This window comes from Ostrea edulis, chromosome 1 (genome assembly GCF_947568905.1).
Source record: "Ostrea edulis chromosome 1, xbOstEdul1.1, whole genome shotgun sequence".
NCBI classification, from domain to species: Eukaryota; Metazoa; Mollusca; class Bivalvia; order Ostreida; family Ostreidae; genus Ostrea; species Ostrea edulis.
In genome coordinates this window covers 71,774,578-71,797,983 of record NC_079164.1, presented here as the reverse complement: position 1 = coordinate 71,797,983, position 23,406 = coordinate 71,774,578, and the positions used below count along the sequence as shown (strand labels likewise).

The window sequence follows — 23,406 nt, the reverse complement described above, 5'->3', positions numbered from 1 at the left end:
ATTCAGCAAGTATATGCTAGTTTTTCATCCTGCAATATACTTTAAAAAATAATCGAGACAAATATATTTCAATTTTTATTTTTCATTCAAAATATCAAAGTCTTAAATTGTCTTTTTTCAGGCACTACCTTTTTTATAATTTAAATTTCCATTTACTGTTTACTTGGTATTACATCCTACCGGGTCTTCCCACCTCTCTGATTAGAAATAGCTAGCTGTTGTAGGCCTTATAGTCCACTATGAGGTAATCATTCTGATTGTCATATAGATCTATGGGCCTTGTCTGTATCCAACGAATTTTTAGGATAATCCACTTCTTAATTTGCTTGAATCCATCTGAAATTATACTAGCATACATGTACATTGTAAACTTAACAATGTGTTTAATCTTATAAATAATGATCGAAGTTCATATAAATTCATGATCTTAATTAATTCAACATGGAATGATTCAAATTTATGTGATCGAAAGTTCTGATTTTTACATAGTACAGGCACTTAATAGGACTATTAGGTTAACATTAACACAAAAATTCATACCTCGAACTGCTAACAAAATGGCGTCGAAGATTCAGGCCAGGGAAACCAAGATCTGGAGGTTTTCATGCTTATGCATTCTCCCGCAAGGTATTTACTAAAATCTTTTCTTGGATCCTTTATACAGGAGAGTGGAATCGCATTAAATTTATCTTCACCCACTCATACAACGATGGCGTTATGATTTCAAGACATGGCTGTTGATCAAACGAATTTTTTCCCGCGTGCAATACTTCCGTCTGCGATGAATATTAAACTGGCACCCTTATCGACCTCGCCTATTTCGTATGAATGTGCTACACGGGCAGATGAAAACAAGCGGTATTCTCGCGAGATTATACTTACTTGGGTGAAACGTCACCAATAGATAATATATTTCCGGAATAATTGTTGGCGTATAATACGCCATATTCAAATTCGAAAAATTAATCTTAATAAAATATTTTCTAATAGATATAAAATACCTTACATATCCAATTACATGACAAATTTGGCTAGGTACATTTGGAATGAAATTACACGGTATTTTTGGTAGGCTTCATATCAGAGACATATATTATTTTAGGGCTAATATTGACTATAAATCAAAATTATTTTTTTTTCAATACAATATGCAAGAAAGTTGCCAGAAATTTTACTGAACTTCCATTTTTGTTGCACATAAGAATCTTAAGAGCATCAGACAGACAGATGGCGTGGGTTTTTTTTTCTGAAGGGGGGGGGGTAGCAGAGGATAACTCGCGGTCGTCTAAAATTCTTGACTATCAAACGAAAATAAAAAGGGGTCCAAAAAATCCATAACAGATGTTCTCTATTCCAAACTTCAACACCATACATGTAAAGAAGGGGGCGGATTCATCCTACCATGCAATGTAAGGGGGGGGGGTGTGTGTCAGCCAGTATATCATAATTCGCAAGGGATGATAATTTACTATGCTTGTGAATATAATGGAAAATTCAACTTTATCAAAGTTAAAAGTATCCCGTCTCTGATTTAAAGCGCATGAGAGTAAAGGATATCAAATTGGAATGGGACGGTGGTAAAACGGATTTCTTTTAGATCCAGTGGTACGGTATGTATTAATATCTCACCAGAGCTCATAGAATGTAGAACTGACTTCATAATGACTTATGAAGATGATCGGTGGGGAAATAACATATTCTGGTGATATTACTGGTTATACAGGTATATATTTTGTAGACAGTGGAGGGGTGGTGGTGTGTACACAACATCTGTACACGTACACTACCCACTTCACGTGTCTGTGCATTATGCAAGCACTAGTGTTTGCAAACCTTTATAAGACACATGAAAGACTGCATTGAAGATAATGGCAAGGATGTCACTTAGGATCAACAAGCTCCACTTTTAATTTGGTGTCTGTGCATCAAATAAAGTATTTCTCATCTCCCACAAAATCTTTAAAGAAGAACACTATAACAAGAAATGGGAGATGTCTCTCATTATTCCATGGAAATAATTGTCATTAACACTATATTCTTTTAGCCCCTTAACTGGCCCTGTGAAATGCAGAACCTCTACCCTTGCCCTTGGTGACTAGGTATACAGACTGTTGAATAGCAGTTGACCTTTGCTGTTCACTACAACAACCTTTTTCAAGACCACCAATTCTTTTAACACAACTTCCAAGAAATGCAATAAAATGGGAAAGTCTAACAGATTGAAACACACAAGAGTCAATGTACTATAATCATGATTTTATGCTTGTTTATAAGGAACTCCTTGAAAGAAATTAAAAATATTTTTAATATTTATGATCAAGATTCCTTATAGCCAATATTCTTTCAAGCTTAACAAGGTTATTATGATGTGCATTGAAAATAGTTATTCTTAAAGGGGCATTAGCTGCCATTTTGATACCAAAAAATTAATTAAATGGCTCCATATCATACATGTATATTTCAGTGATAACACCAGTATTTAATTATTTCCAACACCTTTTAACCCCAAAACAGGCACATTAATGTGTATGAATATCACATGAATTTTGGTAATTAAATGATTATTGTCTTGCAAGACAATAATTCGTCCTTATGTATTTCTATACACTAAAAGTGACAATCTATTGTCGTTTTATTAGGTTTCTCATGTTTTTGTACAAAATAAATATTATTATTAGGCATTAATATATATTCTTATTGAGAGATTTTGAATAAAAAGGTTGCCATCACTTTCACAGCTAATGCCCCTTTGACAAACTACATAGCATATCATAATTAACTTGCTGTTAATGAATATGTAACTCTTAAATTAGGTTAAGAGAATTTGATACCAAAGTGCAGAATATTATATTGTAAAATGTACAAAGGTGCAGCCTTGAAATTTATTAAACATAACAATATGATTTCACAAAGTGTATTAATCAGTAATGGACAGTATCACTTATACCCTTCATAAATGTATTTTAACATAATGCATTTAGTACTACTGTGTGCTTGATTATTTTTCAACCCCATGTAAATAATGAATTACATTCAAGGGCAACAACTCTTCTAGACACATATTCTGTTCTGAACACAATCTCTTCCATAGTCATAAGATATACATCATCATTTAAACTAATGTGTTAACATGTGCATACCATAGGAAAAGATTTCACACACATACATCATAACCTATTATCCAATGTGGAGATGTACATGGACTCCAAAGTTTAGATATTGTATGTCTAAAAATATGTTCATTTGAAATATTAATAAGTACAAATGTACAATGTCAGCTACAATATGAGTTGAGGATTTTTTTCAAGTTTTTCATAGCAAAATCATGATGGTATGTAAATCTATCCAAATACATAAGGGTCTTAGTACAGTTTCCAGCACATCCATTCATATTCCTGGTCATCCTATCTCCAACAATCTAGACATTACTTAGTTCTCTCCATGCCAAAAACACATAGGACCGAGACTCTCTCCAATCCACTCTGTTCTATTGCTACCATCTTGATCTCATTCAAGTTTCTCCATTCTGCAATCTTTCTTTCTGCTTCTACTGTTCCTCTCCAGGTTGTTTTCGGTCTCTTAAATGCCCTCTTCCCTTCTGGTGTCCAACCCAACGCCATCTCACTGTCATTGTCACCTCCCCTCCATAGCACGTGTCCTATATAGTTCCATCACCGTCTCCTCAGCTCATTGTTTATTGCATTGATGTCAGTCCTGGCTGCCACTTCCTGTTTTCCATAATTTTCTGCTACTTTATCCCCAGAATCCTCTGCAAGCATCTGATATGGTAAGCATCTATTGACTTTTCACCTATTCACCTTCCAAGACATGGACATGCAAAATTTCTGAAAAAATAAATGCAAATATACCCTATGATAAATTTTAAATACATGCGTCTTAAACAGTACAAGAGGCCAAAGAGCCACATCGCTCAACGGAGTCACCTTGGCCCTGTCATTGTACAGCTGTTGTGATTTTAAAAAGATTTCAGTCTTTATTCCTATGAAAAATGTTGATCCCATATTGTGGCCCCAGCCTACATGAGCCCCAAAGGATCACAACATTACTGAAAATGAATTCACATTACACAGAAATGCCCCAACACCGCCTCAACACCAATATGATCGACAAGATCTTGCTGTTCTGGATAAGACCAAGGTCACAAGGTTAATCATGGTACATGCATGATACAAAAGATCTTGACATAAGAAATCTATATACAAAATATGAAAGCTCTGTCTTAAATAGTTGAGATATTGAATAGGTCAGATTTTTATTAAAAGTAGGTCAAACTTCCAGGTCAAAGTCACAAGATCGAACACTGTTGCATCACATGAAAGAACTTTTCGTAAAAAATGTATATACAAAATATAACAGCCCTAGCTTAAATAGTTAATATTTTTCATTAGATAATCAAATGTAATTTCATAAGTTTAATATATTTGGTTTGCTAAAACTGACCGAAATATCTTCAGTACCTACCAGAGGGTCACAGTTCTATAACATAGCTTGATTATTGGAGACAGACCTCTTAATACAAATACCTGGACAGATTAAGAATAAAAGGTAGCTGGACATTACCTGAGCCCAGGAAGCAGAGTGGACAGGTGTTAATAAGCATAGGCAGGGACCAGAGATGACCAGTGTACCTGTTATTGTTATGAAAACATCACTAACCCACTCTCAAATGTTTATTCAACAGTTAAAATGAAGATTGATGAAACAATACTTATACTAAGGTAGTTCTTGTTAAATTAAGGAATTTGAACAGAAACTTTTACATCTCCCCAATATTCAACAGTCATTTGTACATTATTTATGTAATATGACTTATAAGTATATTATATATACCAAACAATTTTCAATCGACCAGTATTAACCAGTTTCAACCAGTATTGACCACCAATCTGATTAAAATAAGATCTTTGATCCGCTCCGTTACATAACAATAACGGAGCGGATCAAAGATCTTATTTTAATCAGATTGATAAATAGTCCCACTGATTTTCAAATCTTTAGATAATAGACTGGGATACCAACGTCCGGTAAGTCGTGTTTGTTTGGGTGTAAAATGGTAATAGTTGTGAATGAGTTGTTTGGTTGCTTGTTTTACGTCCCATCGACATTTTTTTAAAAAATCTTACTGAGACGTTAATAACTGTAGTTGAAGTATAATAAGTTTTCACATTTTTTAGTATTTAAGCATTGAGCATCAATCACCAGTAACATTATAATACACTCCCACACATTATTATATACTCCTACACATTGTAATATACACCCACACAATATTATATACTCCAACACATTATAATATACTCCCACACATTGCAATATACTCCCACACATTGCAATATACTCCCACACATTGCAATATACTCCCACACATTGCAATATACTCCCACACATTATAATATACTCCCACACAATATAATATACTCCCACACAATATAATATACTCCCACACATTATAATATACTCCCACACATTATAATATACTCCCACACATTATAATATACTCCCACACATTATAATATACTCCCACACAATATAATATACTCCCACACATTATAATATACACCCACACAATATAATATACTCCCACACATTATAATATACTCCCACACATTATAATATACTCCCACACATTATAATATACTCCCACACAATATAATATACTCCCACACATTGTAATATAAGCCCACACATTATAATATACTCCCACACATTATAATATACTCCCACACATTATAATATACTCCCACACATTATAATATACTCCCACACATTATAATATACTCCCACACATTATAATATACACCCACACATTATAATATACTCCCACACAATATAATATACACCCACACATTGTAATATACTCCCACACATTATAATATACTCCCACACATTATAATATACTCCCACACATTATAATATACACCCACACATTATAATATACTCCCACACAATATAATATACTCCCACACATTGTAATATACTCCCACACATTGTAATATACTCCCACACATTATAATATACTCCCACACATTATAATATACTCCCACACATTATAATATACACCCACATATTATTATATACTCCCACACATTATAATATACTCCCACACATTGTACTATGCTCCCACACATTATAGTATACTCCCACACAATATAACATACTCCCACACATTATAACATACTCCCACACATTGTAATATACTCCCACACAATATAACATACTCCCACACATTATAACATACTCCCACACATTATAGTATACACCCACACATTATAACATACTCCCACACAGTATAGTATACACCCACACATTATAATATACACCCACACATTATAATATACTCCCACACATTATAATATACTCCCACACATTATAGTATACTCCCACACATTATAATATACTCCCACACATTGTAATATACTCCCACACAATATAACATACTCCCACACATTATAAAATACTCCCACACATCATAATATACTCCCACACATTATAATATACTCCCACACATTATAATATACTCCCACACAATATAATATACTCCCACATATTATAATATACTCCAACACAATATAACATACTCCCACACATTATAAAATACTCCCACACATCATAACATACACCCACACATTATAATATTCTCCCACACATTATAATATACACCCACACAATATAATATACACCCACACATTATAATATACTCCCACACATCAACATCTATCTCGCCTTTTGTGTTTCATCCAAACATTTATAAGCAATTATCCTAGAAATATAACGTTCTGTAGGTTGTTACACATAGAACAGGCGGTGAATGAGTTTAATAATATAACGTTCTGTAGGTTGTTACAGATAGAACAGGTGGTGAATGAGTTTAATAATATAACGTTCTGTAGGTTGTTACACATAGAACAGGTGGTGAATGAGTTTAATAATATAACGTTCTGTAGGTTGTTACACATAGAACAGGTGGTGAATGAGTTTAATAATATAACGTTCTGTAGGTTGTTACACATAGAACAGGTGGTGAATGAGTTTAATAATATAACGTTCTGTAGGTTGTTACACATAGAACAGGTGGTGAATGAGTTTAATAATATAACGTTCTGTAGGTTGTTACACATAGAACAGGTGGTGAATGAGTTTAATAATATAACCTTCTTTAGGTTGTTCCACATACAACAGGTGGGGGATGAGTTTAATAATATAACCTTCTTTAGGTTGTTACACATAGAACAGGTGGTGAATGAGTTTAATAATATAACGTTCTGTAGGTTGTTACACATAGAACAGGTGGTGAATGAGTTTAATAATATAACGTTCTTTAGGTTGTTCCACATACAACAGGTGGGGGTGAGTTTAATAATATAACCTTCTTTAGGTTGTTCCACATACAACAGGTGGGGGATGAGTTTAATAATATAACCTTCTTTAGGTTGTTACACATAGAACAGGTGGTGAATGAGTTTAATAATATAACGTTCTGTAGGTTGTTACACATAGAACAGGTGGTGAATGAGTTTAATAATATAACGTTCTGTAGGTTGTTACACATAGAACAGGTGGTGAATGAGTTTAATAATATAACGTTCTTTAGGTTGTTCCACATACAACAGGTGGGGGTGAGTTTAATAATATAACCTTCTTTAGGTTGTTCCACATACAACAGGTGGGGGATGAGTTTAATAATATAACCTTCTTTAGGTTGTTACACATAGAACAGGTGGTGAATGAGTTTAATAATATAACGTTCTGTAGGTTGTTACACATAGAACAGGCTGTGAATGAGTTTAATAATATAACGTTCTGTAGGTTGTTACACATAGAACAGGTGGTGAAAGAGTTTAATAATATAACCTTCTTTAGGTTGTTACACATAGAACAGGTGGTGAATGAGTTTAATAATATAACGTTCTGTAGGTTGTTACACATAGAACAGGTGGTGAATGAGTTTAATAATATAACGTTCTGTAGGTTGTTACACATAGAACAGGTGGTGAATGAGTTTAATGGTGGCTGTGAATCTGTTCAAACTCATTTCAATTTGAATCATTGAAAAGAAAGGGAATTACAAATGAGGCCATAAACTACATATAATTTCAACTCATCGCAAATCTAAAACCTATCCTTTTTTTCTCTTTATTTCCCTTACCCAACAGTGTTTATGTCACTATAGACCTTGCGAATGTAATGTGTACAAAGTTATTTGTTAAAAAAGACAACGCATGTGCATTGTACTATTACATACAAGTTCAATCTTGTTCCCTTTGCAAATGCGCATTTCTACTTCGACAAATGGAATGGCGGACACATAATGGGGAGAAGAAAGAAGTTCAATAAATAGCACGTGTTTCTTGATATACAATGCATTGAATCAGTATCAAGACTCAGAACTTCAGGAAGGCAGTCGTTCTCCTGGTTACAAATATCAAATAATAAACATATATTAAAGTAAAACAACATGAAATGCTGACTCGACATAGTCTGCAAATTATAGGTAGCTTATTCCACAAAGCTACATAGTCTCGTGGCATCTGGTAACTACTAGAGGACTGACTTCAATATGTAATGGTCTTCGTGCTGTAAACTGTCATTAATTCTGTCAAATAGGATAAAATGTGTCATCATGTAAACTAATAGGAAATTCCTTAATGCCGATTTCATAAAACTTTGAGACACAGCATTCGCCGTTATGGAGAAGGTTGGGGGTCTATAACAAAACATAGCAGCTATTTAGATCAACGCAGTCTTGAATATCATTTGATCAGAGTTTTAACACCTCCTGGGATAAACTATTTGATAGTCAGGGTATTGAATCAGAGCAGTCGATCATAATACAGTTATCAGATATCGAGATCATTTTGTACATTGTCATAAAAAGTTTGCTCATGATAAAGCCCTCGGATTTAAATACAGTGTTTCTTACTGAATGGTTAACCATAAGGTTCTTTTTGTGTATCGTACTGCTGTTAAAAGTCCGATCCAAAACAACCGACACTGAGAGATAGAGTTGAAATGGTTTGTTATTGTAAATTATGGGTGAAACAGGAAAGTCACTGGAAATAATAGTTTGCTCAATGACTTTAAATGTTTTGTGAATGTTGTTCTTAAATTTCACCCTAATAATACTACTGGAGTTTCATGATTCTATGGATACAGCACAGATAATCAGGAAAAGCTGTAAAAAGTACCATGATCCACATTGAAGTTTCGTAATTAATTTATGTAACACAAAAATCTGAAACAGGTGTATAAAGTATTCTTGTCTAAATTGTAATTCCGTGAAATTGATACAATGCAATGTATGCTCTATTTTGTATTGCTTATTGGAGTTATGAGATTGATCACTGTTAGTTATCTTCAACTGTCCTACTAAAACTAATTGTGGGCATGTGTGTATCAGAATTTAAATTGTAAATGTTTCATTTATGCCATTAGTATGAGACTAGTTCTCAAACGCAACATATTCTTTAAGATCCCATATTCCAGAATGAATCCAGAGGGGTGGGTGCCCTAGAGGAGTGAACATCCTCTGTTGACCAGTTACACCCTTCAGTATGTAAAACAGTCTAACAATTGGCATGAAGCACATCAGATAACATGTCACCTTACGACAAATCATTTTTTGTAAATGAATTATCTAACTACCACCGAATTTGCCAGAGATGGGATGTTGACATATATAGCTATACAGGGCAAATGGGTGTGACCGATCAACATTTTGATGATCTTTGGCGACATAGTATTCCATAAATTTCAATATACTGTGTTCGTTTACAATTTACCATTTTCAAATGTTCATTTTATGTTTAATTAAAATCCCTTCAAATCAGACATACATTTCACATTTATATTAAAGAATCGAAGGCAATATAACTCTCACAATGAAATGTATTCAGAAGGATATTTTTATCAGACTCCTAAACATTGGTATTGATATTTCTTTAGTTTGGAGTCCAAACTTTAATCAATGAGTCTAAAGTTTGTGTCTTCAATAGTAATACCCCCCCCCCCCCGTTCAATGACGTCTGAAATCAGTTCTCTCATTACAATAGAGAACCTGTCTGTCACTAAACTAATTAATATTAATTAACAATTTAACAAGGAACAGTCATGCAATACTGTTATCAGATGTCGATGTCATCTTGTGCGCTGTGAACAATGAACTCAGTTGTCATGACATTTAATTAAGCAATACCCAGGTCTATCCCATAGTTCTCTTTGTTTTATCAGTTTAAATACACATGCCAACATCGAAATAACTTCATTGGGTGCCTGTACTTTAACAGAGTATCTTAACAGTTCTAAGGAGAAGAACTAAAAAGCCAGGTAAGATCTGACTTATCTATAGCTATGTCTTACGTATTTGTGTTATTTTATGCCATTCTCATGTTCCCCAGTAAGCGTATAAGATTTGACATTGATATAGTGTGTATACTAGTATAAATGGAGATGTAATACTGCGAAGTAAAACTATTCCATTCAATCTGAGATTGTAGAACATTTAAACTTGCATTTTCTGTAAACGAGTGATTATCGGCATTTACTTTAGATACTCGTGAACCAGTGTACAGCGAATAATTTTGTAAATTTATCTCCTGAATTTAATTTCCTTTGAAAATAAACAGTTTCCAAAGTCCGGCAAGTCATGTTTGTGTAAAATGCTCATGGTAGTGATTGACTTGGTTGTCTGTGCGTGTGTAAATTGGTGATATAAGTTTTTTTGTTTTTTTTTGTTTTTTTTTTACGTCCCATCAATATTTTGTTTTCAATCTTAATGAGTAGCTACCAAGTGTAGTTTAAATACCAGAAGTGTAGACCTTTCTAAGTATTTAAGTACTGAGTCCCAATCACCAGTAACATTGTAATATACTCCCACACATTATAATATACTCCCACACATTATAATATACTCTCACACATTGTCATATACTCCCACACAAAATAATATACTCCCACACATTGTAATATACTCCCACACATTGTAATATACTCCCACATATTATAATATACTCCCACACAATATAATATACCCCCACACATTATAATATACTCCCACACAATATAGTATACTCCCACACAATATAATATACTCCCACATATTATAATATACTCCCACACATTGTAATATACTCCCACATAGTATAATATACTCCACACATTATAATATACTCCCACACATTATAATATACACCCACACATTATAAGATACACCCACACAATATAATATACTCCTACACAATGTAATATACTCTCACACATTATAATATACTCCCACACAATATGATATATTCCCACACATTATAATATACTCCCACACATTGTAATATACTCCCACACATTGTAATATACTCCCACACAATATAATATACTCCCACACATTATAATATTTTAATCATTCGCCGTTATAGGGGAGGCTGGTGGTTTAAAAAAAAAAACCCAGGTATTTAGATCAACGCATTCTGATTAAAATAAGATCTTTGATCCGCTCCGTTATTGTTATGTCGCTACACAATAACGGAGCGGATCAAAGATCTTATTTTAATCAGATTGTATTGACCACCGGCCTCATATCGACCACTTTTTTGCCAACCCTGCCCCGGGCATAGACATATAACAGATATGTTATCCGTTATATGTCTATGTGAATACATACTGCAACTTTGCATTCTGAACAATTAAACATACACATTATATAATTATACAAGTCCATATTGCTCTTTTTCCAGCCAATTGTGCATTTACTAGTTCTGGTATACATGTTATAACTGATGAATTTGATTACATCCCTCGGGCCCCCCATTTTCATCTTAACACTTTAGCTCCCCTCTACCCCCCCCCCCCTTGATGTCCACTCCCCCAAATCAATGTCTACTTTCCGATTATTTGTTGGGGGTTGGACGAAAATACAATGATCATTTCGATGTAATGGAATTGTGAAACCAGTAGGATAATTTGGTTCAGACAGTGAGTTTTGCATTTCATTCATAGAATAGCCCTACTTACCTGATCTCACCTCTGATATGTCCAGGGATCTATGTTTGCCCTACTTTCAGTTTTCTATTCTTCATGGGATTTATGCGATTAATCGTTGTACATTATTTTCACTGGTCTACATAACGGTAAGAAATAAATAAAGAAGTTTTTCCTTCAACGTATCCGCTTCGTTTGTTTATTGCCGCCATTGTGCACTAGCATTCCGGATAAATACTAACTACCGGATACGTCTCTTTCATTTCGCTCATTTCCGCGCGAGACCATGGGTTGTTTTCATCTGCCCGTGTAGCACATTCATTTCGTATGTAGGTAGCATCAATCAGCGGGGAACCAGTTTACAAATATTTAAAAAAAATATTGTCAAAAGTATTATAGCTCTTAAAATAAAGGATATATTCCAATATTTCTCCTATAAATTTTTTTATCGATTTTTTTAATACTTTGTAATTGATTGACAACTTCCGTCAACATCGGATGAAAACACAGAAAATGGAGGCCGGAGGGGCAGTGCAGTGAGAAGATTCTGCCTTACTTAACATGTAAGTTTCAAAACCAAAATAGTATAGGCTTAAATTATGATTGAAAATGACAGTCATATAAATAAATGGCACTTGGTTTCAATTTTGAAGTAGAGGTGACTGACTAATGAAAGTCGCCGATTTTTTTAAATTTATTTTTTTACACTTACGATTTTTGTTAGGCCTAGGACACCCATGTTTTCTTATGTAACAGTGTGTAAAGATTTCAAGCTAAATGCACAAATGAATTTCACTGCCCACAGTTATAACAAGTAGGGATTACACACGTTGTAATTGTAAAACGACAAAGTTACGACGACCCGAATTTTCTCAACACAATTTCACAATCTCTTGCTAGTGCCATTCTTCCATACTTTCACAACGTCTCGTAGGTTGAAAAATTCAGAAAATGCTTAATGCAGTTTTGTATTTGATTCCAATTGCAAAAATATACTATGGTAAAGCAGTTTAAGTATATCTATGACACAAAATGCTCTTGAATTCATACATTGAAATATTACGTCATTAGAACTGAATTACGATTATAAATCAAATATACAGCATGAGTAATACAGCAATAGATACTCAAGAATTTGCTTGAAATGTAGGACTGTGTGATTGTATTGTTATGGAGCCTCTAATTAATATATTCATATATTGTTATTGTATTTTTTCAGTAAGTCATTCTTAGGAGAACTTCTTAGTAGATAATAAGCAGGCTGACTCTTTATAAATTGGGAAGAGGAAGGAGTCGGAACTGAACATTCTGGAGGGAGTGGCTTGTGCTGAGTTTTATTTTTTAAGGAAACTTCCATTCAACATGTTCAACAACAGAAAATCTGTGAATTAACCCACTGTAGAGTGCCAAAATCTGTTGCAACAGAATAGTTGCAGATTAATCTAATAGATCTGCCTGTGATGACCATGATTGGAACTATATCTTGTTTAGTAAATGGACTTAAATAATGATCAACTCCAAAAAGTACCCAAAACTGTTTCAACAGAATTGCTACAGTATAGATGCCTGTGATGACCATGATCGAGACTAATATATTTTTGATGAAGTGTTAAAGTGTATACACAGACACAAACATGGGCATAGTTAATTTGTTTTGTATTATATAATGTCCATTATGGGTTGATTTCATTGTCATGTCATATATTATGATTATAGTTTAAATAATTTATCTCCAAGGAATTTGTCTTTTCTCAGAATGATAAGTTGTCGCAATATTGCAGAGTTTCAGACAGTTTCAGCAATTTGAATGTTTCAGATGGAACTCAGCAATTTTAATTGATGTTTCAGACTGTCTCAGCAACTTGTCTGAATGTTTCAGTAATTAAGAAATGTTTCAGCAATGCTCAAGGTGTTTCAGCATATGTACTGAAACATGTTCAGCATTGATTCAGCAAGAAACATTTCAGTAAGCAATGTTTCAGTAATTAAGAAATGTTTCAGCAATGCTCAAGGTGTTTCAGCATATATGCTGAAACATGTTCAGCATTGATTCAGCAAGAAAAATTTCAGTAAGCAATGTTTCAGATTTGTTTCAGATATCTTTCAGCAAATTTTCAGCAAAATATTTTCATGAGGGTTATCTTCGCCTTTCATTATATATAATCCAACTATCAATAAAATTTATGATTGCATGGTTTTGACTTCACAAATAGATAGCAATTTCGAAAAGTAACTTAAAACATTCTAATGAAAGATCATCATCTACAATAATTATAATTTGTGCTTTGTGTAAAACGACGGAAAAGTTTAACAATAGTGCTCCGTTTAGTCGGTGTCTGCGAAACTTTAGTTCTTTTTATAAAATTTGTACTTCAAATATTTACACATGTGTCTATTTTTGCATGAAAAAACAACGAATAAACAATTTAACCTTAAAAAGATTTTTTTGTATATTATTCAAAATAAGACTCTGTGTTGTTGAAATCAAGTCAATTACCTAGGAATATGAAGTAAATCAGGAAGTTGTAAATATGTAATCCAGTCACTATAAAATCTTAACCATAATAGCTAAACCTTTAATTTCCAGATTTGACGCCACCATCTATCTCTCGAACTCTTGAAGTTTTTTCAAGGTCCCTTGAACTTTGAGTTAACGAGAGTCACTTTTATGGGGGAAAACTACCAAGGGTATTGAAATTGCTTTGAGTGTTACTAGTGTATCAGGTTTTCCTCTGGCTACTGGTTCTAATATCATTATTTTGTTTAAATTATTTGCCGTTAAAAGTCCATATGGACTGTAGATAGTTCAGTAGTTAGAGCACCTGACTAATAAAGCAGGGGGTCCAAGGTTCAATACCCGGTCCAGTCATAGATTTCTCCTTTCCTATATATATTACATGTGGTGTCATTGACCACCCTGGACTACAGGTGACAATATTTCCAGGGGCAAAAGATTCTGGGCTGTGTTTTTGAGACATCTTGAGGAGGGAGGAATGAACCGTGAATATCGGCCTGGATAGCTCAGAAACAATATCGATACACAGCACAAAGCACACACTTTGCTACGAAGAGCCTTGTTTTATCACTTGAAATATTGAACCTGAGCTTAATTCAAACCCGATCATAAAAGTAAATTACAAGTGAAATGTGTTTCATATCATACCTATGTCAACAAACGTGGGTTTGCATCATGCAATTCACCTGCATATTACTGAGGTAAACTAATACATTGTATGCTGTTTTATTTTACTACGTCATATGTTTCTAGCTTATGCACTCTTATTGCTAACTTTGGATTCATATTTAAGCCCACCCTACCCCAAGGGACTATGATTAGAAAAAACTTGAATCTACTGTATGTCAGAAAGTTTTCATATAAGTTTATTCTGCCCGAGTGGTTCTTGAGAAGAAGCATTTCAGATGATCATACCCCATTATTGCCTTTTCCTGATTATCTCCCCTTGGAAGGGGCACTGTCCTTCTTTTGAATAATCTTGAATTCAAGATAGGTCACAAAACAGATACTAAGAGGTCACTAAAGGACTAGGTGACCCAAACACACAAATTGATTAAAAACAAGATTACCAAAAACGGTACATGTTACGCCCATTACAAGCTTATATACGGCGTTTTTTCTAAAGCCATGAGTTATAAAACTTTACTCAAGGTGGTATCAGCCAAAATCAAGCTGAAACATTCGTTGTTTTGCATCGTATGAATAAAATGTCCTAGCTTAAAAACTGTCACATAACGTAGATCGAGAAACCAAGAGTTCTGCGTTGAAAATATTTCCCCAAATTTGACCGTCTTCAACAGTCTGTAAATACATGTATTCTAAACATCAAAGAAAATCAAAATCCTTGCACCATGCACATCTTCAAGTTTATATTTACAAAGGCCCTAGATTCAAAACTGTGAGGAGTTAAAAGGACAAACCATCTCCTTTATTTAATATGATATTTCCTCAAAACGAACTAAGTTCAACAACCTGTAATTTTCTTTAAAAATTGACTAAAGTCAAAATCTTTGCCACATGCATATCTTTCATACCCTGACAAATACTCTGTAGAATAAGAAGGTCCTTACTAGAAGATTGTGGAAGGAGAGACAGACAAATCATATACTATCTATGTACTATTTTATCAATATTGACTAAGTTCAACAACCAGTATACCTTTCCAAAATTGAGGAAAATCAAAATCCATGCACACATTGAATACCCATATAAATTTTCTGTAAAATAAGGTCCTCACTTGAAAACTGTGAAGGAGTTAGACAGACAAATTATGTACTTTCAATGTAATATTTCCTTAAACCTGATTAAGTTCAACAACTTGTAATTTTCTCAAAAATCCTAAACCAGGGGTCAAAATTTAAACACCCTTTAATATATACTTGCATATTAACATGACAGATCATGATCCTATTGTTCTTGCTAAAAATTTAAAGATATGAATGTTTTAAAACTTTGATACCGTGTTGATCACCACAACCCCAGAGGTTTGAACAAACTTTCATCTACTTTATTTCAGGAAGCTTTCATACAAATTTCAACTTTTCTGGAACAGTGAATCTTGATCACATTTTTTAAAATTCCTATAACTCACCATGTGAAAAACTCTGATCCCTTATTGTAGCCTCACTCAACCCCCAGAGACCATGATTTAAACAAACTTCAATCTACACTATAGACTTTTAAATGACCCTATCCTATCTATGCCTTTCCTAATTATATCACCTTTGAAGAGGACATGACACTTTAATCGAATAAACTTGAATTCCCTTCTCTCAAGGGTGATTTGTGTCAAGATTGATTGCAATTGACCTAGTTGTTCTGGAGAAGAATATGTAAATATGAAAATGACAACAATAAACAGATGCCGGACAATTTTTTTTTATCAGAAAAGCTCACTTGAACCTTCAGCTCAGGTGAGCTACAATACTACACAATCACCATTATAAAAGCTATTGGCATTAATACATTGATAAGATTATGAGAAATTGGTAAGTTATCATCATATCCCTACTGGATGCAATCAATGCCAAACTTACTATACTGCAACAGTGTATCCAGCTTTAGAAGAAAACAGGAACATTATTGGACTGGATCATTCTGAACTTCCTTGTCTTCACACCTGAAATTAAATTACACATCCCTAATCATTTCATCTTACTTCTTTAGGAAAAGTATGAAAAAGACAGTTTAGTACACGACAGGAGAATATATTTACCTCCCAAAAACATAAGACTCACACTTACTGGAATTCCATGAAAGATTTCATTTACAAACAAGAGGCCCATGGGCCACATCGCTCACCTGAGAAAAGAGTGTTTATGTTTCCAAACCCAACATGGCAGGTGTGACCAGAAAATCAATAGGGGTCATACACGCTGTAAATATGTGCATTAAGTGTGTAATTATAACAATTGAATGCCCTTCACTCAAAGATTTTTGGTGCCAAGATTAATGATATTCACCAAGTTGTTCAAAAGGAATCGACGGCGAGTTATTTTCTTCTTAATTTATAAATGAAGACAAAAATGAAATTATATCACTAGATTTATTTGGATGCAAAATTAACAAGAGCAGAAAAAATTGAAAATTTATCTACATTTACAAACATGTAGGTCAAAATTGTTTTTGTAAAGTGATCTATTGGAACAGCTGAGCCTTTGAGTTTACAAGTGTATATTAATAGTGGTGATCAGTCCACAGGCTTACAACTGAAAAAATATTTGTTTTTTAATTTTTTGGAAGTTTACCCAGTATATTTGAATGAAAAATGGAGATCAACAAAATTCAGTACATAGATGCTTTGAATAGAAATGATAATCATAAACAAGAAATTGTTTTGAAAATAAAAAATGAGCATAAATGGATTTAAGTGTATCATCCTAAGTTTGTATCTTAACATAGAGGGTACCTTGGACATTAATATTTTTAATCAAGTGGTTGTGCATGAGCTTACAAGTATTCCAGTAAAAATTACGTGGTTGGGGTATATTGCTGGGATTTTTTTTCTGTGGGTGGGGTTTTGTTTATATTTTTGTTGTAGAGGGTGGGGTTAGATGATTTAATGTTTTACTGTTAGTGGAAGGTTCCAATGTGAAGCCCAAATGAAATTATAATGAAGTTTAATAAAATATGTATCTTCATGAAATAAAGAGTCTGATTTTTAATACTTTGTTGTTTTTCTTCAAAACACATTAGGAGTTGATGTTATCATGGAAGTGAGAGAGGTTTGAAAAGTGTCATTATTAATCTCTTGGAAAGTTGACTGATTTTCTGCTTGTGTAAATGAAGTGGATTTGGTTGTAGTACCCCCTGGGGGCATGACTTGAACAAACTTGAATTTACACTACTTGAAGATGCTTCCATATAAATATGACTAATCACAACTTTGCTATTCTTGAGAAGAAGATTTTTAAAGATTTTTTCCTATATATTCCTATGTAAAACTTTGAATCCCCATTGTGGCCCCATCCTACATTCGGGGGTCATGATTTGAACAAATTTGAATCTACACTATGTTATGAAACTTTCACATAAGTTTCAGCTTACCTGGCCCACTGGTTCTTGAGAAGAAGATTTTTAAAAGATGCCAACAAATTTTCACTAATTCTTGATTATCCCCCCTTGGAAAAGAGTGTGGCCCTTCATTTGAACAAACTTGAATCCCCTACATCTAAGGATGCTTTTTGGCGAGTTTGGTTGAAATTGCCCAGGTGGTTCATGAGAAGAAGATGAAAATGTGAAAAGTTTACAGACAGACGGACGCCGGATAAAATGTGATCAGAAAACCTCACTTGAGCCTTCGGCTCAGGTGAGCTAAAAATGAACAGGTCATGGGGCACATTGTTTATATGTGCTGTGTGTTTTCTTTCTTCATACTGAACAAATGGACTTGTACTGATTATGTACATTTCTTAATTACATAACATTACAGGAGTACCTTTGCAATTTTATTTCCACTTGTAGTATTCGAGAAAAAAGTCACACCCATTTGAAAACTTTTCGCTCATACATGTCACCAGTTGTGGGTAAAATGCCACAAAATTTGACCTATGCAGAACACTCAAGGCGTAGCAGTATAGATTTTCATATCATGTCCATGCATACCACAGCATAGGACCTCCATATTGAAGATCCCTTTCAACCCTTATCCTCCCATCAACCAGTAATTTGAATTACCTCCCCCATTGCAAGGTCTTCCAGGGTGTTTTTTTTTTCTTTTTCGCCCTACGAAACACGAGAGATTATATTGTGAATTACAGCCAAGTTTTTATACATTGAAGTTTATGGGTTGCCCCACCATGGGGCATTATAGTGGTTGACTACAATTGTTCAAAAGATAACAAATGTCAAAGCTACAGATCAGAAAATTACAAAAAAGGCAAACGTAGGGAAATAAGATTTTTTACTGCAAGATAGCGGACAAGGTATGTAACTTGCAGATAAGTGTTGATACTTGTATTATACCCTTATATTTCACCTTATTCACCATGTACATATATGTTTGGGGTATCTTTTCATCCCATGAGAATTTGTCACTCATGCAGAAATATCAACAGCTTCAATGTAATGCAGTCACAAATCATCCCGTTTCAAAAACAAAAGCCTCATGGGCCACATTGCTCACCTTGGCCCTGCCATTGTTCAGCTGTTGTGATTTTAAAAGACTTTTTTCATCACTATTCGAATGAAAAATGTTGATTCCATATTGTGGCCCCAAAGGATCACAACATAACTGAATATGAATTCACATAACACATAGATGCATCAACACCAATATGACTAACATGATTTGGTTGTTCTGGATAACCAAGGACGATATGAAAGACCTTACCATAAGAAATCTATTTACAAATATATGAAAGCTCTACCTTAAATAGTTCAGGAGATATTAAATAGGTCAGATTTTTATCAAAAGGAAGTCAAACGTCGACGTCAAGGTCACAAGATCAAACACCAAAGGTTTTTCTATGAAGAATGTATACCAGTTATACAAAATATAAAACCTTTACATCATATTGATTAGGTTTTAAAGAAAGTATGTCAAAGTCACAAGATCAAATATGGTCTTGTCATGAAGAATCTATAGATACAAAGTATAAAAGCCCTATCTTGAATACTTCTGAAATTTTTAACAGGTTATGTTTTCTTAAAGGTAGGCCAAAATTCAAGGCGACAAGGCCAAAGGTCATATTATGAAATATAATGTCTTGCCATAACAAGTCTAGATACAAATTATGAAAGATCTACCTTAAATAGTTCAGGATATATAGAATGGGTCAGAGATTTAAAATGGAAGTCCAATTCAAACTTCACGAAATAATAACGTTTTGCCATAAAGAACCTATCTATACAAAATATGAAAGTCCCATCTTAAATAATTTAGGATATATTCAATAGGTCATGGCTTTTTTATAAAGTAGGTCAAACTCCAGGGTCAAAAGATCAAACATCAGGTACAAGGTCTTGCCATAAAGAATCTATATACAAAATATGAATGCCCCACCTAAAATACTTCTAGATATATTTAACAGGTTACTTTTTCTTAAAAGTAGAGCAACTCCAAGTTCAAGGTCACATACTCAAAGGTCATGATAGGAAACGAAAGGCCCTACCATAAGAAATATATATATATATATATATATATATATATATATATAAAATATGAAAGATGTACCATAAATAGTTCTGGACATATATAGGTAAGATTTTTATCAAAAGTAGGTCAATTTTCCAGGTCATTGTCTCAATATCATATACCATTACATTGCATGAAAGGTTTTACCATAAAGAATGTATATACAAATTATGAAAGACCTAGAGTAAATAGCTCAAGATATATTTTTAAAGATTTTTCATATATATATATATATATATATATATATATATATCAGCATATAATACTTAGGTCCCCTATATGTGGCCTGGCCTGACCCCATCCCTGGGAACCATGATTTGCATAAACTTGGATCTACTCTATGTCAGGAAGCTTTCATGTAAATTTGAACTTTTCTGGTCAAGTAGTTCTTGAGGGAAGAGTTGTAAAGATTTCTCGTATATACTCCCAAGTAAAACTTTAATCCCTATTGTGGCTCCAACTTACATGTACCCCCCCCCCCCCGGGGGGGGGGGGGGCATGATTTGAACAAACTTGAACCTGCACTATGTCAGGAAGCTTTCGTGAAAATTTCAACTTTCCTGGCCTAGTGGTTCTTCAAAAAGATTTTTAATGACCACAACCTGTTTTTGCATTTTCATGATTATCTTCCCTTGGAGAAAGGCGTTGTCCTTCATTTGAACAAACGTGAATCCCCTGCACCTAAGGATGTATTTTGCTATGTTCGGTTGAAATTGGTCCAGTGGTTCTGGAGAGGAAGTGGAAATGTGAAAAGTTTACACAGAAGGAGGATGGGTAATCAAAGAAGCTCGCTTGAACTTTTAGCTCAGATGAACTAAAGAAAGGGGTATTCTTATGCCTAATAAGAGTATTTACATATACAATGTACAACAATAGGCTAACAGGTACATGTATTATCAGTTATATGAGTATTTTGAAATGCACAGGTGTATACAGGTGTCACGAGCCTTTGCAAAGCATATTTTACAGCACATAAATTTTCTGATCTACCTATAATCTATGGCTCTTGTCAATTTGATTTAATAAAAACAATACATAACTAGGAAGAATCGCACGTTATCACTGATTTCTCCCCTTCCATTTTCCAAGTTTTTAAAAAAAACATTTTAGGGACTATCTGTGAAGTGGAAAATTAAGAGTTACGGTACATATAACATTCGTCTATATATACAGAAAATAGATACGTGTATGTACTTCAAACAAGGAACGGTATTGTGAACATTTGACAGTAAATTAAATTTAGTACTAACATACCAAATATCGAAGGCCTATGTCAAAAGATAAAATACTTTTTGTCCAGACAACACAAATGCCCGAAAAGTCTATTATTTGACCTTTACATAAACGTTCAAGGTAACAGATCATCACAAAATGGCTTGCGACACTCTTTCTGATTATGGTATACCAACATATCAAATATCAAAAGCCCAGTTCTATTATTTGACCTTTACATAAAAGTTCAATGTCAAATGTCATCAAAAATGGCACGTGACTTACTGTCTTATCATGGTATATACACATACCAAATATCAAAGGCCTACTGTCAATAGACAAAAAAATTATAGTCTGGAAAACAAAATTGTCCTAAATATTCTACTATTTGACCGTTACTTAAAAGGTCAAAAGTAATCAAAAATGTTACATGACACACTGTCTTATCATGATATACCCACATACCAAATATCAACGGCCTTTATCAGAAGACAAAAATGTTATGGTCCGAACAAAAATGTTTTTAAAAATTCTATTAATTGACCTTTACATAAAAGGTCAAGGTCATCAAAATTAGTATGTGACACACTGCCTTATCATGGTATATCCACATACCAAATATCAAAGGTCTATGTCAAAAGACAAAAAAGTTATGGCCCGGACAATCTTTGTATCAGAAGCGGGAGAAGAAGAATTCACACTAAAACAATATGTCTCCTTCTGGGAAGGAGAGACATAATTACTATGAATGGGTTTTTTCTTGTTTGATATTTAAACAATAAAATGCTTTAATTTTTTCTGCAATGATTGCTACCTTCATCACCCGATGAAACAACAAATACATTTCATTGTTTATATTTATATTTTCATGCATTATTCAAAAATTTAAACTAAAATATCATATGGTTGATCCATTTGTTACGTTATTAACGTTAAATGGATCAGCCAATGCGCCCTTTGACATTGATTACGCTCCATATTTGGTAATGATTTTGCAGACAGGTGGTACTAGAAAACCGGATCGAACTAGTTTGCAGCAAACATGTATTTACTGCATGATGAAAGCAATGTCAATTTCAAAAGAAATAATATTATAAGAGAAAAGATTAAGTGAATGTAAATATATAATAATACATGCCTTAGTTAGCATGGTCATAATGTGATTAATTGATTGATTGTACATGTATATTGTTTAACGTCCCGCTCGAGTGGTTACAAGGAGTTAATCAACTGACAAAAAGATTGAAATCGAAACCATACATAATTTTAATTTAGGTCGCCGTTTAGCTCCCTGTACCTGTTGCACACTTATATGACATGCAGTAGAAATCACGGGTAGTTAATGACAAGCCCTGTGTATATAAAAATAAATTTACGAGGCCCCCTATATAAAAGTTAGATTAACTTCAAGTGCCTACCCGTGGTATAAATTATCATTTACCCCATATTGGATATAAGCTTTAACCAAACCTTGTACAAATATCCGGAATCATAATGAAGTCCTTCAATGGTTGTGTCTATATATCACGAGCCTGAGGTAAACATGAATATTTAT

The 23,406-nt window shown here is 33.7% G+C and overlaps 1 protein-coding gene and 1 long non-coding RNA gene across 10 annotated transcripts in view; one reads left to right on the top strand and one right to left on the bottom strand.

Annotated features, from left to right (window-relative positions):
* LOC125682827 (uncharacterized) overlaps positions 1-23,406 on the bottom strand; it is a 56,853-nt gene extending 33,447 nt beyond the window's left edge. Inside the window, exons 1-3 of one of the 9 annotated variants that reach the window (XR_008801386.1) lie at positions 23,293-23,375; positions 17,041-17,123; positions 2,287-3,845 (exon numbers count right to left, since the gene is read on the bottom strand). The gene's annotated coding sequence lies outside the window, so the exon portion shown is untranslated. Of the gene's footprint in view, positions 1-2,286; positions 3,846-12,021; positions 12,161-14,861; positions 15,806-17,040; positions 17,124-19,180; positions 19,575-23,292 lie in introns of those variants that run through there. The other 8 variants (XR_008801388.1, XR_008801385.1, XR_008801387.1 and 5 more) reach the window with 8 other exon arrangements.
* Positions 7,883-13,724, top strand: LOC130052973 (uncharacterized). The gene is made up of 2 exons (XR_008801391.1): positions 7,883-12,551; positions 13,208-13,724. It is a non-coding gene; the product is annotated as an uncharacterized LOC130052973 (long non-coding RNA).